Source organism: Rhinatrema bivittatum, chromosome 2 (assembly GCF_901001135.1).
Source record: "Rhinatrema bivittatum chromosome 2, aRhiBiv1.1, whole genome shotgun sequence".
Taxonomy (NCBI): Eukaryota; Metazoa; Chordata; class Amphibia; order Gymnophiona; family Rhinatrematidae; genus Rhinatrema; species Rhinatrema bivittatum.
In genome coordinates, this window is record NC_042616.1 from 319,298,497 (window position 1) to 319,314,034 (window position 15,538).

Below are 15,538 nucleotides of genomic sequence, written 5' to 3' on the forward strand. Positions count from 1 at the left end.
TAGTCTTCCCTGTGTCCCGGGTAAGCCTACATCATACATTCCTGTGCTGACTTTCTCTGTGGCTTCACCCCCTGGGGTCGCCCTCACAAGCACTCCTCCATACCCTACCTGCATTCCCTGCTCCTCGGGGCCTGTTCAACCTTCCACCACTAGGGGGATCTATTCTGGCAAACCACATCCACACCCTGCTCTTCCTGTACTCGCTGGTGTCACCTGTAGCTCAGACCTCACCTCATGACGGTGAGGATCAGTGGGGCTCCTCCCTGTGGGCAGTATCATCTCTCACCTCAGGCCAAGGGCCCACTAACCTATGAATCCTAAAACAGTGTTTATTTTTAAAATGTTATTTTATGTTCATTCTTACCCTTGGGTTACACAGATGGAAGGCAAAGGAAGGGGAAAAGACAGGAGAGTATATGCTTAGGGAGGGGATCACATGAGGAAGCCAGGAATGGCAGAACCAGAGAAGGGGCTGCAGGGAGAAGAGAGCAGGAGGGAGAATACTCATAAGGGTGTCTGTAAGGGCAGGAGGGAAAGCATTTGGGAAAGTGCTGTGGTGGAGGCTCAGAATAGCACTTCTAAAGGAGCCACAAATGGAGGGCAAGAGGGAGAGCACCGTTTTTATCAGAAACTATTCCTTATTTAATATTAAGTTTTATAATTAAATAATAATATGCACACTAGAATTATTTGTAATTATAGTAATCAGTTTTCCGTATGGCATTTAACCACCTGTTAAAATTAAGGAGATGCATGTGGGAGTCCATGAAATATTTGGACTTTGGAAAAGGTTCCACACATCCCTAAAGGTTGGGAATCCCTGCAGTACTGCAAGTTATGGATGCTATAAATATGTGCTATATAACAATTTTCAATGCTATTTTCACAAACAATTAAAATACAGTTAGTCGAGTGCCCTAAAACATAATGCACCTCTTTATTGGCATGCAAACACATTTTAATAAAGTTATTATAATTTTATTTCCCAAACTGCATTGAAATATGTATTATTTAAGTGCTGTCTTATACAATAAAATTTTAACTTCACTTTAGGAGTGAAGTTTAAGGCACAAAATTGACAAAAGGTTACCTTGATGTGCCAGGTGAGGTTGACAGATTGGGATCTACAAAGAGGAATTTTCCAAGAAAAGTTTAAAATTTGAAAATTTAATTGTCTGTAGTCAGACAGGAAATAACTATTGTGAGTTTGTCTTTGTCACTTTATATTCATATCATTCTAAAATAATAGTATATCCCTAACAAACTTTGAGTAGACATCAACGACAGAATAGAATTCTCAAATTAATTCAATAAAATGAAAGGCTGTGTTTTGATAGTAGGTGAAAATGGATGGGCCCCCATTTTTGTGATCGTCAACTTTTGTTCTATACCCAAAGAATTCATGAGAGGAATGTTATAATGTAGCTCCAGTGAGGCAGTTAGTGAGCACAATTAGAAACTGTAAAATCTGATATTTTGATTTCTGAACCACATTGGAAATTTCTCTTCATTTTGTTTATTGAGACCTGCATCATCTCACCGTCCAACTTCCTCTGCCTTTGTCAGAAGACGCAGGACTAGAAGCAGAGGCATTTAACCCTGAAGAGTTGAGTGAAAAAGGAGAGAAATCAAATAGCACGGTTGTAGGTAAGAGCGAAGATTCCTGTTGTTTCCTTGCCAGATGACAACATCTTCCTTAACCCTCTGTGGTACTATTTGTTACCAGTTTGTGAGAGAAATTAACAATATCAGTATTAACAGTGACATAAATAAAGCCAGATAATTCTTGAAGACTAGAAAGTCACCCAAATAAACTAATATTTTATTATAATTACTACAAGATTCATATTCAAATAGTTTGTACTGCTAAGTTCAGGAGACAGCCAGACAAACTGGGGGGGGGGGGGTTAAAATTTCCCGCTGTGCAGACCTCTGCTGATTTATCCAAGTAAAATTTTAACCAGATAAAACATACCCAGGTAAATTAGAGCTATTCTGGGGTGGGCCTAACTTATCCTCTTAACACCAATATTCAGTGATATCTAGATACGTTATCTCGAGAAATCTGGTTGTAACAGAGAGCAGTCCTAAACTTATCAGGGTAACTTTATACAGAATACTTCAACTTTATCTGCCTATATTCAGCAGAATGCATAGCCAACTCTGTTCTGCTGAATATGTGAGCAAAGTTATCCAAGTAACTTTAGCCAGAAAATTTACTCACTCACTGACTTTTGAAATATTGGTCTCTGTAGTTATAAAAACAAGCAGATTATAATGTGTATGTATTCAGAAGTTTAAATATTTGCATGTACTCGGGATCTCAGAGAATTTGTAAACAGAAAGTATGATTCTTCTAATTATCATTGCAAATAATGCAATAAAACTTACTCTGGCAGTTGACCATCTGTTTCCTGTAGAACAGATAGACAAGGAGTAGCTCAGATGATACGTCTGCACCCATACTTGCTTTTTGAAGGATGGAGATTATCACTCCAAAGTTATCTTTGGCTTCTTTCATTTCTTACACCCTTTTCAGCAGTATGTCTCTGACAGTCACAGGTGGTGCTATCCCTGTCAATCCAAGGTCACATTGCATGCACTCTGGACAAATTAATTGTCACTTTTCACTTAGGAGTTGTTGAGCTTCCAGTGGTTTGGGAGACCAGAAGAAAAACAGGAGAGTGACCTTATGAGCCTGCACACACTTGCAGCAGTTTTACACAGATATTGCTGATAATTGCTCTTCCTCTGGTGTTGGCATTTTTCTGCAACAATGAGTCACTTCAGCTTCAATCTTTGTTCATTTCAGCAGTTACCAAGACTGTCTTCTTGGCCTGTATGTACCTGGGACTTAGCTCATGAATTGAATACAATATATAAGTCACTAGAGCCAAAACTGATTGACACACTGTTCTGAATCAAGATGGCTAAAGATGTCAATGCATCTCATGATAGGAGAAGAGATGTGAAAAATGTAGTTTCTGACTTGTGCAGAATGGATATGTGGTATGTGTAACGATCAAGTGATATGTGATTTTGTTTAAAAAAAAAAAAGTCCAGATAATGCAAAGCATCAGAAGGAAGTATACAAGTAAATATATTTATTTTATTTCTAAATGGTGTTAAATAGCACTATGAACCTAGTACTATTTTAATTTTAAATTTATGATTTGTATTTCATGGAATAAAAATTACTGTTTAAATTTCTCTGTTTTCTATTGATTTATTTGCAGCCACACATACATGCATACACACACAAATGCATTTAACAAGATAAAATAAGGCTCTATTTAGGGCTGGTTTGCGGGAATCTAGTCATAGTTTCATGAACACTTCTGACGTACATTATATCATGTGTGATTGTATGTGTGAATGGGGGGAGGTATGATGCTTATTAAAATGGGGTTAATAAGTTTCATGCATATTACAATGCGGCTGATTATATTATTGTATTGGTCAATTCTGAGATGGTATCATACTTGAGCTAGGATTGATGTTCAGTAGCATTTTGAAGAAAATATTGCTATATAAAAGGACTTTTTTTTTTTTTTTAGTTTCTCCCTTAAGAAAGACAATATATAAGTCAAAACTTGTTCGGGATGTGCTGTCATTTTAAAACATCATATAAAACATCAATGATTAACTAATGGGTGAATTTTAAAAAGCTTTCTTGCACAAAAAAGACCATTTGTGCACGTATCCCAGTAGAAAACGAGTAATGGGTATTTTATAATGGCGGCATATGCGTGTGTACATAGCTGAACACACATATTATTAAGTGCGTAAAAAATGGGTATGTCAGGGATGTGTCAAACATTACGTGCATAGTGACATATTTTACAAGCACCAAACGTGCGTCCAGGTACACACATACGCACGTTGATTTACTTCAGCTCATCTACGCTTTTACTTAAATACTTGTCCTTTCCATTCGCTTTTGGCAATCAGTGGCTTAGCTTCCCTGGGTGAGTGGATGCTGTTGCAGGCTTTTGAGTGTGAGGGAGGGTCTCAGAGCTAGACAGGGAGCATTGGTAAAGTGTGGATCATATGGGGGGAGGGGGGCATGAAGGATATATTGTGTGTGTGTAGTGGGATTTCATACAGTGTTCCTTGGATAGATACAGCCATGCTGGTTGCTACCAGGCACATACAGGTATATACTGGGGGTTTAAGCTAAAGATAAGGGGGATACAGGGACATAAAGGCTTATAAAGGGGGAGAGCCAGTGTTTGCTCCAGCAACATACAGAGAATAGCTAGTCTGTATTGGAGACTCCCTTTTCAAGATGACTCTACTGACCCTATGGGTATGGAAGTCTACGAGGCTGAGGATGGAGAGAGAATGGAGGAGAAGGAAGTACCCTTTACACAGGGTATATAGGATTTGGCTAAATTATTTGATGTCTCAGAGCATCAAATAATGTGCAGGTTTATATTCAACAATGAAACCATACACTACCTATTCCAGCAGTTAGAGAGGGATTTGGAACCAAGAACCCAAAGGGGCCAGGTTTTACCAGTACATGTCAAAGTAAAAACCGCCCTTGCATTTTCTTTCCACCGACACCTTTCAAACACCTCTAGGCGACACAGCTGGTATCAGCCAGTCTGCCACTTCTATGTGTACAGAGCAGGTCCTGGATGCCTAGTTCAGGAGAAAACACCAATATATATCTTTCCCTAGGAAAATACTTCAGCAACAAGATAAGAACATAAGAAATTGCCATACTGGGTCAGACCAGGGGTCCATAAAGCCCAGCATCCTGTTTCCAATAGTGGCCAATCCAGCCTACAAGTTCCTGGCAATTACTCAAACACCAAGAAGATCCCATGCTACTGTTGCTAGTAATAGCAGTGGCTATTTTCTTAGTCAACTTGATTAATAGCAGGTAATGGACTTCTTAAAAAATGTATCCAAACCTTTTTTAAACCCAGCTACGCCAAGTGCACTAATCACATCCTCTGGCAACAAATTGTGTGGTGAGTGAAAAATAATTTTCTCCAATTAGTTGTAAATGTGCCACATGCTAACTTCGTGGAGTGTCCCTAGTCCTTCTATTATCCAAAAGAGTAAATAACCAATTCACATTTACCCATTCTAGACCTCTCATGATTTTAATCACCTCTATCATATCCCCCCTCAGCCAACACTTCTCCAAGCTAAACAGCCCTAAACTTTAGTCTTTCCTAGGGATGTGAATCGTTTTCCATATCGTCTTAACGATAGAAATCGTGTGGCAGGGCAAGAAAATCGTCTTAGGCACGATTTTTTAGTTAAAAAATCGTTAAAAATCGTTTTTTCCGATTAGTGCGCACTAACTGGAAGTTAGTGCGCACTAACTGAAAATGATACAATTTGACACTTTTCAGGTCAGTTAAGGTCAGTTTAGGAATGAATATGTATTCCTATTGGCTGCCCTCTTATTTATTCATGTTACCAAGTTTCCTACTGACAGTATATGGGGGATGGGAAATGGAAACAGTTGGTAGCTTGACAAAACAAGTAATGTGATCAGTCAATGTGACTAGAACTTGTGCCCTAACCCTGATACCAGGGGTATTGTGATCTTCCTGCACACAGTGCCCGATCCCTATTAATACCAGGAGTGTTGTGATCTTCCTGCACACAGTGCCCTATCCCTAATACCAGGGGTGTTGTGATCTTCCTGCACACAGTGCCCTATTCCTGATACTGGGGGTGTTGTGATCTTCCTGCACACAGTGCCCTATTCCTGATACCGGGGGTGTTGTGATCTTCTTGCACACATCCCGATATCAGGGATAGGGCACTGCATGCAGGAAGATCACAACACTCCTGGTATTAATAGGGATAGGGCACTGCATGCAGGAAGATCACAACACTCCTGGTATTAATAGGGATAGGGCACTGCATGCAGGAAGATCACAACACCCCTGGTATCAGGGATAGGGCACTGTGTGCAGGAAGATCACAATACCCCGGAGGAGTGAGGGTCAGGCAGCTCCCCCCTGTCTGTGAAGCCAGCCTCTCACTAGTAATGCAGGGAGGGAGCTGTCTCAGACTTCACCATCCTCCCCCCCCCCCCCTTACCCACACACCATTCACTAGCTGGGACATGGGGGAAGTCAGGAGTGAGGGTCAGGCAGCTCCCCCCTGTCTGTGAAGCCAGCCTCTCACTAGTAATGCAGGGAGGGAGCTGTCTCAGACTTCACCATCCACCCCCCCCCCCCCTCACCCACACACCATTCACTAGCTGGGACATGGGGGAAGTCAGGAGTGAGGGACAGGCAGCTCCCCCCTGTCTGTGAAGCCAGCCTCTCACTAGTAATGCAGGGAGGGAGCTGTCTCAGACTTCACCATCCTCCCCCCCCCCCTCACCCACACACCATTCACTAACTGGGACATGGGGGAAGTCAGGAGTGAGGGTCAGGCAGCTCTCCCCTGTCTGTGAAGCCAGCCTCTCACTAGTAATGCAGGGAGGGAGCTGTCTCAGACTTCACCATCCTCCCCCCCCCCCTCACCCACACACCATTCACTAGCTGGGACATGGGGGAAGTCAGGAGTGAGGGTCAGGCAGCTCCCCCCTGTCTGCGAAGCCAGCCTCTCACTAGTAATGCAGGGAGGGAGCTGTCTCAGACTTCACCATCCTCCCCCCCCCTCACCCACACACCATTCACTAGCTGGGACATGGGGGAAGTCAGGAGTGAGGGTCAGGCAGCTCCCCCCTGTCTGTGAAGCCAGCCTCTCACTAGTAATGCAGGGAGGGAGCTGTCTCAGACTTCACCATCCTCCCCCCCCCCCTCACCCACACACCATTCACTAGCTGGGACATGGGGGAAGTCAGGAGTGAGGGTCAGGAAGCTCCCCCCTGTCTGTGAAGCCAGCCTCTCACTAGTAATGCAGGGAGGGAGCTGTCTCAGACTTCACCATCCTCCCCCCCCCCCCCCTCACCCACACACCATTCACTAACTGGGACATGGGGAAGTCAGGAGTGAGGGTCAGGCAGCTCCCCCCTGTCTGTGAAGCCAGCCTCTCACTAGTAATGCAGGGAGGGAGCTGTCTCAGACTTCACCATCCTCCCCCCCCTCACCCACACACCATTCACTAGCTGGGACATGGGGGAAGTCAGGAGTGAGGGTCAGGCAGCTCCCCCCTGTCTGTGAAGCCAGCCTCTCACTAGTAATGCAGGGAGGGAGTTGTCTCAGACTGGTATCAGGGTTAGGGCACTGTGTGCAGGAAGATCACAACACTCCTGGTATTAATAGGGATAGGGCACTGTAAGAGATGACTGTAGTAGATTGAATAAAGATCTGATGTTTCTGCTCTCCTCACACCAAACAAAAACAACACACAAGCAGAGAAGCCCTTCTTACAAAGCTGAGCTAGTGAGTTAAGTAGGAGGAAAAGTAAACATACTGGTGCCAGTGTGGCTACTTAAAAAATACACTTACCAACAATCAATTACATATATTTGAACTGTGTACAGTTCCAGCCAGGACCACCTTTCTAAAATGCACAGTGATTGGCAAATTCAACATGCACTAGCATTTCAGGTGCCTGCTAACAAAAATAATAAACAAACAAGTTCTAGTCACGTGAGTGCTGATCATTACATTACTTTTTTTGTCAAGCTTCCAACTGTTTCCATTTCACATCCCCCCAACCATATTGGTAACATCAATAGATAAGAGCACAGCCAGCCAATAGGAATACATACATACATATTCATTCCTAAGTGACCTTTACTGACCTGGGAAGTGTGAACACTTTGTTTCATTTTCTGTTGGTGTTCGTTAGTTTCCAGTTCCATTTCCCATCCCCCCAACCATCACCTCAGTGGTAACCTTGGTAACATCAATAGATAAGAGGGCAGCCAGCCAATAGGAACACATATTCATTCCTAACTGACCTTCAGTGACCTGGAAAGTGTTTATTTGTATCATTTTCAGTTAGTGCGCACTAAATCGAGTTAGTGCGCACTAACGGGGAGTTAGTGCGCACTAACTCGAGTTAGTGCGCACTAACACGATTTAACGATTTTTAACGATAAATCGTTAGAATTTCTATTGTATCGTGTTCTATAACGATTTAAGACGATATAAACATTATCGGACGATAATTTTAATCGTTGAAAAACGATTCACATCCCTAGTCTTTCCTCATAAAGGAGCTGTTCCATCCCCTTTATCATTTTGGTTGCCCTTCTCTGTACCTTCTCCATTGCAACTATATCGTTGAGATGCAGGGATAAGAATTGCACATAGTATTCAAGGTGCAGTCTCACCTTGAAACAGTACAGAGGCATTATGACATTTTCCGTTTTATTCATCATTCCCTTTCTAATAATTCCTAACATTCTGTTTGCTTTTTTGACTGCCACAGCAAACTGAGCCGATGATTTCAATGTATTAGTCACTATGATGCCTAGATCTCTTTCCTCTTTCCTAGTATGGAACCTAACATCGTGTAACTACAGCATGGGTTATTTTTCCCTATATGCAACACCTTGCACTTGTCCACAATACATTTTATCTGCCATTTGGATGCCCAATTTTCCAGTCTCACAAGGTCCTCCTGCAGTTTATCACAATCTGCTTGTGATTTAACTACTCTGAATAATGTATCATCTGCAGATTTGATTACCTCACTCGTCGTATTTCTTTCCAGATCATTTATACATATATTGAAAACACGGTTCCTAGTACAGAATCTTGAGGCACTCCACTGTTTACCCTTTTCCTCTGAGAAAATTGCCCATTTAATCCTACTCTCTGTTTCCTGTCTTTTAACCAGTTTGTAATCCATGAAAGGACATCGCCACCTATCCCATGACATTTTACTTTTCTTAGAAGCTTCTCATGAGGAACTTTGTCAAATGCCTTTTGAAAATCCAAATACACTACATCTACCGGTTCACCTTTATCTGCATGTTTATTAACCCCTTCAAAAAAGTGAAGCAGATTTGTGAGGCAAGACTTGCCCTGGGTAAAGCCATGGGGGTGGATTTTAAGAGCCCTGCTCGCCTAAATCCGGGCGGATTTAGGCGAGCAGGGCCCTGCGCGCCGGTGTGCCTATTTTACATAGGCCTACTGGCGCGCGCAGAGCCCCGGGACTCGCGTAAGTCCCGGGGTTTTCAGAGGGGGGCGTGTCGGGGGCGGGCCCGATCCGCGTGGCGTTTTCGGGGCGTGTTGGGAGCGTTTCGGGGGCGGGCCCGGGGGCATGTTTACGGCCTGGGGCGGTCCGGGGGCATGGCCGCGCCCTTCGGACCCGCCCCAGGTCGCGTCCCGGCGCGCTAGCGGCCCGCTGGCGCGCGGGGATTTACATCTCCCTCCGGGAGGCGTAAATCCCCCGACAAAGGTAAGGGAGGGGTTTAGACAGGGCCGGGCGGGTGGGTTAGGTAGAGGAAGGGAGGGGAAGGTGAGTGGAGGGCGTTAGAGAATTCCCTCCGAGGCCGCTCCAATTTCGGAGCGGCCTCAGAGGGAACGGTGGTAGGCTGCGCGGCTCGGCGCGCGCCAGCTATACAGAATCGGTAGCCTTGCGCGCGCCGATCCAGGATTTTAGCGGATACGCACGGCTACGCGCGTATCTACTAAAATCCAGCGTACTTTTGTTGGCGCCTGATGCGCCAACAAAAGTACGCCAAATCGCGCTATCTGAAAATCTACCCCATGCTGTCTTTGTTCCATTAAACCATGTTTTTTTATATGTTCTGTGATTTTGATGTTTAGAACACTTTCCACTATTTTTCCTGGCACTGAAGTCAGGCTAATTGGTCTGTAGGTTCCCGGATCGCCACTGGAGCCCTTTTTAAATATTTGGGTTACATTAGCCACCTTCCAGTCTTCAGGTACAATGGATGATTTTAATGATAGTTTACAAATTTTAACTAATAGATCTTTGAAATTTCATTTTTTAGTTCCTTCAGAACCCTGGGGTGTATACCATCCAGTTTAGGTGATTTACTACTCCTCAGTTTGTCAATCAAGCCTACCGCATCTTCTAGGTTCACTGCAATTTGTTCAGTCCATCTGAATCATTACCCATGAAAATCTTCTTTGAAACGGGTATCTCCCCAACATATTTCCACTCTCTCTTGAGGGCTATTGATTGCACTCACATCCCTATAAGGGCACCAGGAGAAGATGAGGCCACGTATTGCAAGTGCAATGGCTTTCACACCCTCAATATGCAGGTGGTATGCAACACTAATAGTATGATCCTGGATGTAATCCCCCAGTTTCTAGGATCCATTCACAATGCCTATATTCTTTTACAGTCAAAAATACATGACTTCTTCCAGGAATAACACATCACCGGGGGATGGCTTCCAATGGTTTTTTTTTTTCCCTCCTGGTTCTGCATAAACCGGTACGATAAGACTTTGTCTTGAGCATTGGTATATTAAAAGAATATAAATAAATAAATAAATAAGTAAATAAATAAATAGGTTTATTCATGTCACTACAAGCATCCGGCTACTAAATTTCCATCTTTTCTACCTTGTCCAGTGAGTTGCCCATTGGGCAATTATAATGCATATATAACACTGGTCTGCTATGTTTTCTTCCCTAAAGGTAACAGAGGAAATCCACTTAAAACCTGGCTCATGATCCCTTTGGCAACTGATTGAGTGCTGCCAAAGTTTGATATAACAAAGCCCACAGGAAGACCAGAGCAGTCATAGAAAGAATCTTTGGCCTACTAAAAACATATTTTCACTGTCTAGACATATCATGAGTATGCCTTCTCTACAACCCACCTAAAGTCTGTGAAATAATTGCACCTGATGCATGCTACATAACCTGGCCAGAAGAAGACACTTACCTCCTCCAGATGGACTGGAGGAGAATACAGATGAAGAAGAGGAGGAGGAGGAGGAAGAGGAACTACCTCAGGAGCAATTGCAGCAGATATAGTGCATGAGTCAATGATAGGCTATACAGCAAAGGGACACTCTTATACTTAGAGATTTTAGATGCCGATTGCATATTTATTTACATGTGCAAAATGTGAAGAACATTAAACTCCAATTTAGTGCTTCCTTTTCTGATAGTGGGAAGTTGTGGAGCCTATTGCACACTGGGTTTTGAAATCCTATGCAGTGGTGTGCTGTCACTGGTAGTGCTACCTTTGAATAAGTGCAGAAAGGGCTGCAGCATGACCTGTGAGGCAGTAGAGGGCATGCATGGGCAGCAGTGGAGGGCAGAATCTCTTCTGCATCTAAAATCCTGGAAGAGGTGAATGCTTCTCCTTGAATTTGTGGCAGTGGTGGTGAGACCTCATGCTGCATGGCAGAAGGTAGTGATGATGGTGGTCTCATAAAAGGAGGTGATGGATGGATGGCTGGAAACTGAGGTGCAGGCACTGGTGCTGGTGGAGCTGTAGGCTTGGGAGGGCACATCCAGCCTGGTGATGTAGCAATACTGTTGGTGGATCTAATGGAAGGGTGTTGCTGGTGGTAGTGGTTGCCAGGGTAGCATTTTCTGAAGCATTTCCCTCCATACTTCAATCCGGGCATCTATGGAATCCTGAATCTCTCTCATCTCATCACACACCACTTCCTGGAGGCCCCAGAATTCCTCTCTAATTACCTGTTGTAGGCCCTGGATATCTGTCTATAGACCACATATCTCCTCTCCCAAGCATACATTGATGACCAACACAGTCCTTTCAGCTGGTGTTAGGTCCATATACTCTTGGGGCTGTGCCATTAGCTCCTCCTCCGAATCTCTGGCCTGCATCTCTCTGGTGGACATCTGGTGTTGCTGAGGTACTATCACCATCATGCTTGGTCTCCTTCTCCTCTTCCTCATATGGTTGCTGCTTGCTCTTCTCTTTCACTCTCCTCCTCGGAGGTGTCAGGCAGCACTTTGAGCACTTTCTTCTCTTTTCAAATAGACTTGGTCCAGCTGCTTTGCGCTCCTTCTCACTATGCTGCTCCCCTGCCAAAAAGAAAAGTTTGGTTCACTTGAGCATATATGCACTAGTGTTGTATCTATTCCCATTTAGGACTTCTATATTAGTGAGAAAACTGTTCCATGATCCCTAATATTCCACTGGCTGATACACCACTCACTGTGTAGCAAGCTCTTCTGTGTTACAGGTAGAAGTCCTGGAAACACCTGCAAGCTATGCCATAAAGAGGGCAGAGTTAATGGGGTGGCTCTGGAATCAAGCTTTTTAGTGCCTGTTTGTTTGCTGATTGTTGGTATTAAGGTTGCAGCATAGATTTATACTGGGGGTGGGATAATAGTAGGGATGGGCTCCCAGGGCAAAAGATTTGTCCAGTGTAGTGGGTCTGGAGGTACTGTGTGTAATACATGAACACAGAAAAGATGGCTGACTACATATGCAGTTCTAACACATCTATAATTCAAGATTCTTCCACAACATTGCTAGCCTTTGGGTTTAGATGAATATTATACCAAAGCAGCAGTAGAGATGTCATGGCCTACTAGGGCTTGATGGTTAGAATATCACACATGTGATAATGACCTCTTAATTTGAATCTACAATGGTCAAGTATAAACATATACACAAGGGTAAATTACAGGTATTATCCACATACAAGTAACCATATATCATATACCTGTGTTTGTTCTCAACAATATTTATTTATTAAAAGATTTTCCTTAAAACATTAACACATATTGCACATATATTATTTCACAATGTTTATCATGTTACATATACCAATCCCATTCATACCACACTTTCATACATAATAACATAAAAAATGGCACTGTCCATCCATAGCTCCTACCATGTGACAGGGGCCGACCAATGGTACCGATAGCCCCTTTCACACAGTAAGGGCAAAGGGCCATTGGCGCCATTTTGATTAGTGGCAGCCGACGGCTAGAGAGAGGGAGATCGCTCCCGGGACCCCACCGGACCACCAGGGAATTTCGGCAAGTTTTTGGGAGGTCGGGAGGGTGGAGGGGGGGGGGGTTGAAATAAATTAAATTTGAAGGGTTGGGGTGGATTTAGGTTTTTTTTGGGGTTTTTTAATGTGCCCTTTCTCCCTCCTCAAAAACAATAAGAAAACCATACGAAATGTTGTGGGTTTTCTTATTGTTTCGTCGCTCCCCTGAAATGCGACGGAATAGAAAATATTGTCTCTATTTTATATTTTATCACAAACAAATGCACATCCCTAGTCCTTAGCATTTACCATATATGGAAGTAGGTGATTGCCTTCATCTGGGAGCTTGGGTGTTTGAGTCAGACAAAAGCAATGAGCCTGCATGTCCTATTTTTCAAACATGCTGTGGGACAGACACAGGTAGGTGTTACAGAAGTTCTTGTTTTGGTGATCTTTAAAGAAATCCTTATGCCATCCTTAGCAGGGGATTTCCAGCTAACACTTGTGAGCATGGAGGGGACAAGGTAAGGTGCAGTTCATAACAAAGGCAGATTTTCTAGAACAAGTAGGCATGGAATAGCATGTGTTTAGGTACTGCTATATAGAACTTATTTTCTCTTACATTTTTGAGCCGTGAGACTAAGAGGGATCTTAATAGGACCTTTTAGAATACTATGGCACTATTGTTCACTCTCTTTACCTGTTTGCTGAGCACAGGTAGGAGAAAGGTGACAGGGGGATAGAAATGCTGGATCACAGGGCTGAGGAGGAGACCTGGTCTTCTCTCCACTGGTTATTCTGAGCCTCCATCATCCCCTGAAAATACTATTTTCCCCCTTTTACCCTCATTTGTGTGTTCATCAGTCGCAGAGGCAGCAAAGCCAGGGGTGAGAGCCTGAGAAGATGGAATGCAACACACCCAGGAGTGGGTAAAGCAGTGGCCCAGAGCACCATTCATGAGCAAAACAGTTTCTGATTATTGTTGAATCCCTCCTTTTGTATGTGTGTGTTCTGGGTTCTGCTGTGTAAACCACATTATGACCCCTTCCTGTTCTTCTCCCAGCAATACAGGGTGAGAGAAAAGGGGAAAGGGGGATGAAGATTGGAAAGCCTAGAGAGGAACAGCCCTGCAGGTTGGTTTCTTAAGCCTGCTAAGGGGTTATAGAACAGCAGTACTGGCCATTTGCCCACTAAATAGGCCCCTATTGCCACTATAGAAAGGATATATTATATTTCTCCACTCAAGGGGTTAACCTCAAGTATTAACAAATTAATTAATGTCAACCCCCTTATTTATCTTATGCATCCCGGGATATCAATCTTAGAGATGTTCTTCATGCGGAATGGATGAGTATTAAAAAGCTAAGTTAAGTGCAGGAAGATTTTAAACATTGTTTTAGAATCAACAGTCAATTTAAAACAAAAAATATAAATAACAAAAAAATGTTTTCTTGTGTAGAAGAATTGTGACACTTGATTGATATATAAAAATACAAAAATAAGTCAAAAAGCAAAGTTGACACGGGGGATTTTCTGGCTTTTTGACAAGGGTCAGGTGATATGTTAATTAGGGATGTGAATCGTTTTTCAACGATTAAAATTATCGTCCGATAATTTTAAAATCGTCTTAAATCGTTAAAGAACATGATACAATAGGAATTCTAACGATTTATCGTTAAAAAATCGTTAATCGGGTTAGTGCGCAGTAACAGGAGTTAGTGCGCACTAACCGGGAGTTAGTACGCAGGAAGATCACAACACTCCCGGTATCAGGGTTAGGGCACTGTGTGCAGGAAGATCACAACACTCCCGGTATCAGGGTTAGGGCACTGTGTGCAGGAAGATCACAACACCCCTGGTATCAGGGTTAGGGCACTGCGTGCAGGAAGATCACAACACTCCCAGTATCAGTGATATGGCACTGAGTGCAGGAAGATCACAACACCCCTGGTATCAGGGATAGGGCACTGTGTGCAGGAAGATCACAACACCCCTGGTATCAGAGTTGGGGCACTGTGTGCAGGAAGATCACAACACTCCCAGTATCAGGGTTAGGGCACTGTGTGCAGGAAGATCACAACACCCCTGGTATCAGGGTTAGGGCACTGAGAGCAGGAAGATCACAACACCCCTGGCATCAGGGATAGGGCACTGTGTGCAGGAAGATCACAACACTCCCGGTATCAGGGTTAGGGCACTGTGTGCAGGAAGATCACAACACTCCCGGTATCAGGGATAGGGCACTGTGTGCAGGAAGATTACAACACCCCTGGCATCAGGGATAGGGCACTATGTGCAGGAAGATCACAACACTCCTGGTATCAGGGTTAGGGCACTGTGTGCAGGAAGATCACAACACTCCCGGTATCAGGGATAGGGCACTGTGTGCAGGAAGATCACAACACTCCCAGTATCAGGAATAGGGCACAAGTTCTAGTCACATTGACTGATCACATTACTTTTTTTGTCAAGCTACCGACTGTTTCCATTTCCCATCCCCCATATATTCAGGTCGATACAGTAAAGTGTGCTCCGTCGGAGCGCACTGTCAGCCTGCTCTGGACGCGTGTTTTCCCTTACCCCTTATTCAGTAAGGGGAGGAAAACACGCGGCCCACCCGCGGCACCTAATAGCGCCCTCAACATGCAAATGCATGTTGATGGCCCTATTAGGTATGCGCGCGGGATCCAG

At 43.8% G+C, this 15,538-nt stretch overlaps 1 long non-coding RNA gene across 2 annotated transcripts in view; it reads left to right on the forward strand.

Annotated features, from left to right (window-relative positions):
- Positions 1–15,538, forward strand: part of LOC115086126 — a 68,531-nt gene that overhangs the window by 16,138 nt on the left and 36,855 nt on the right. The window contains exon 1 of one of the 2 annotated variants that reach the window (XR_003855090.1): positions 1,525–1,647. The exons of the other annotated variant lie outside the window; for it this stretch is intronic. This is a non-coding gene — a long non-coding RNA (uncharacterized LOC115086126). Of the gene's footprint in view, positions 1–1,524; positions 1,648–15,538 lie in introns of those variants that run through there. 2 annotated transcript variants of the gene reach the window in all.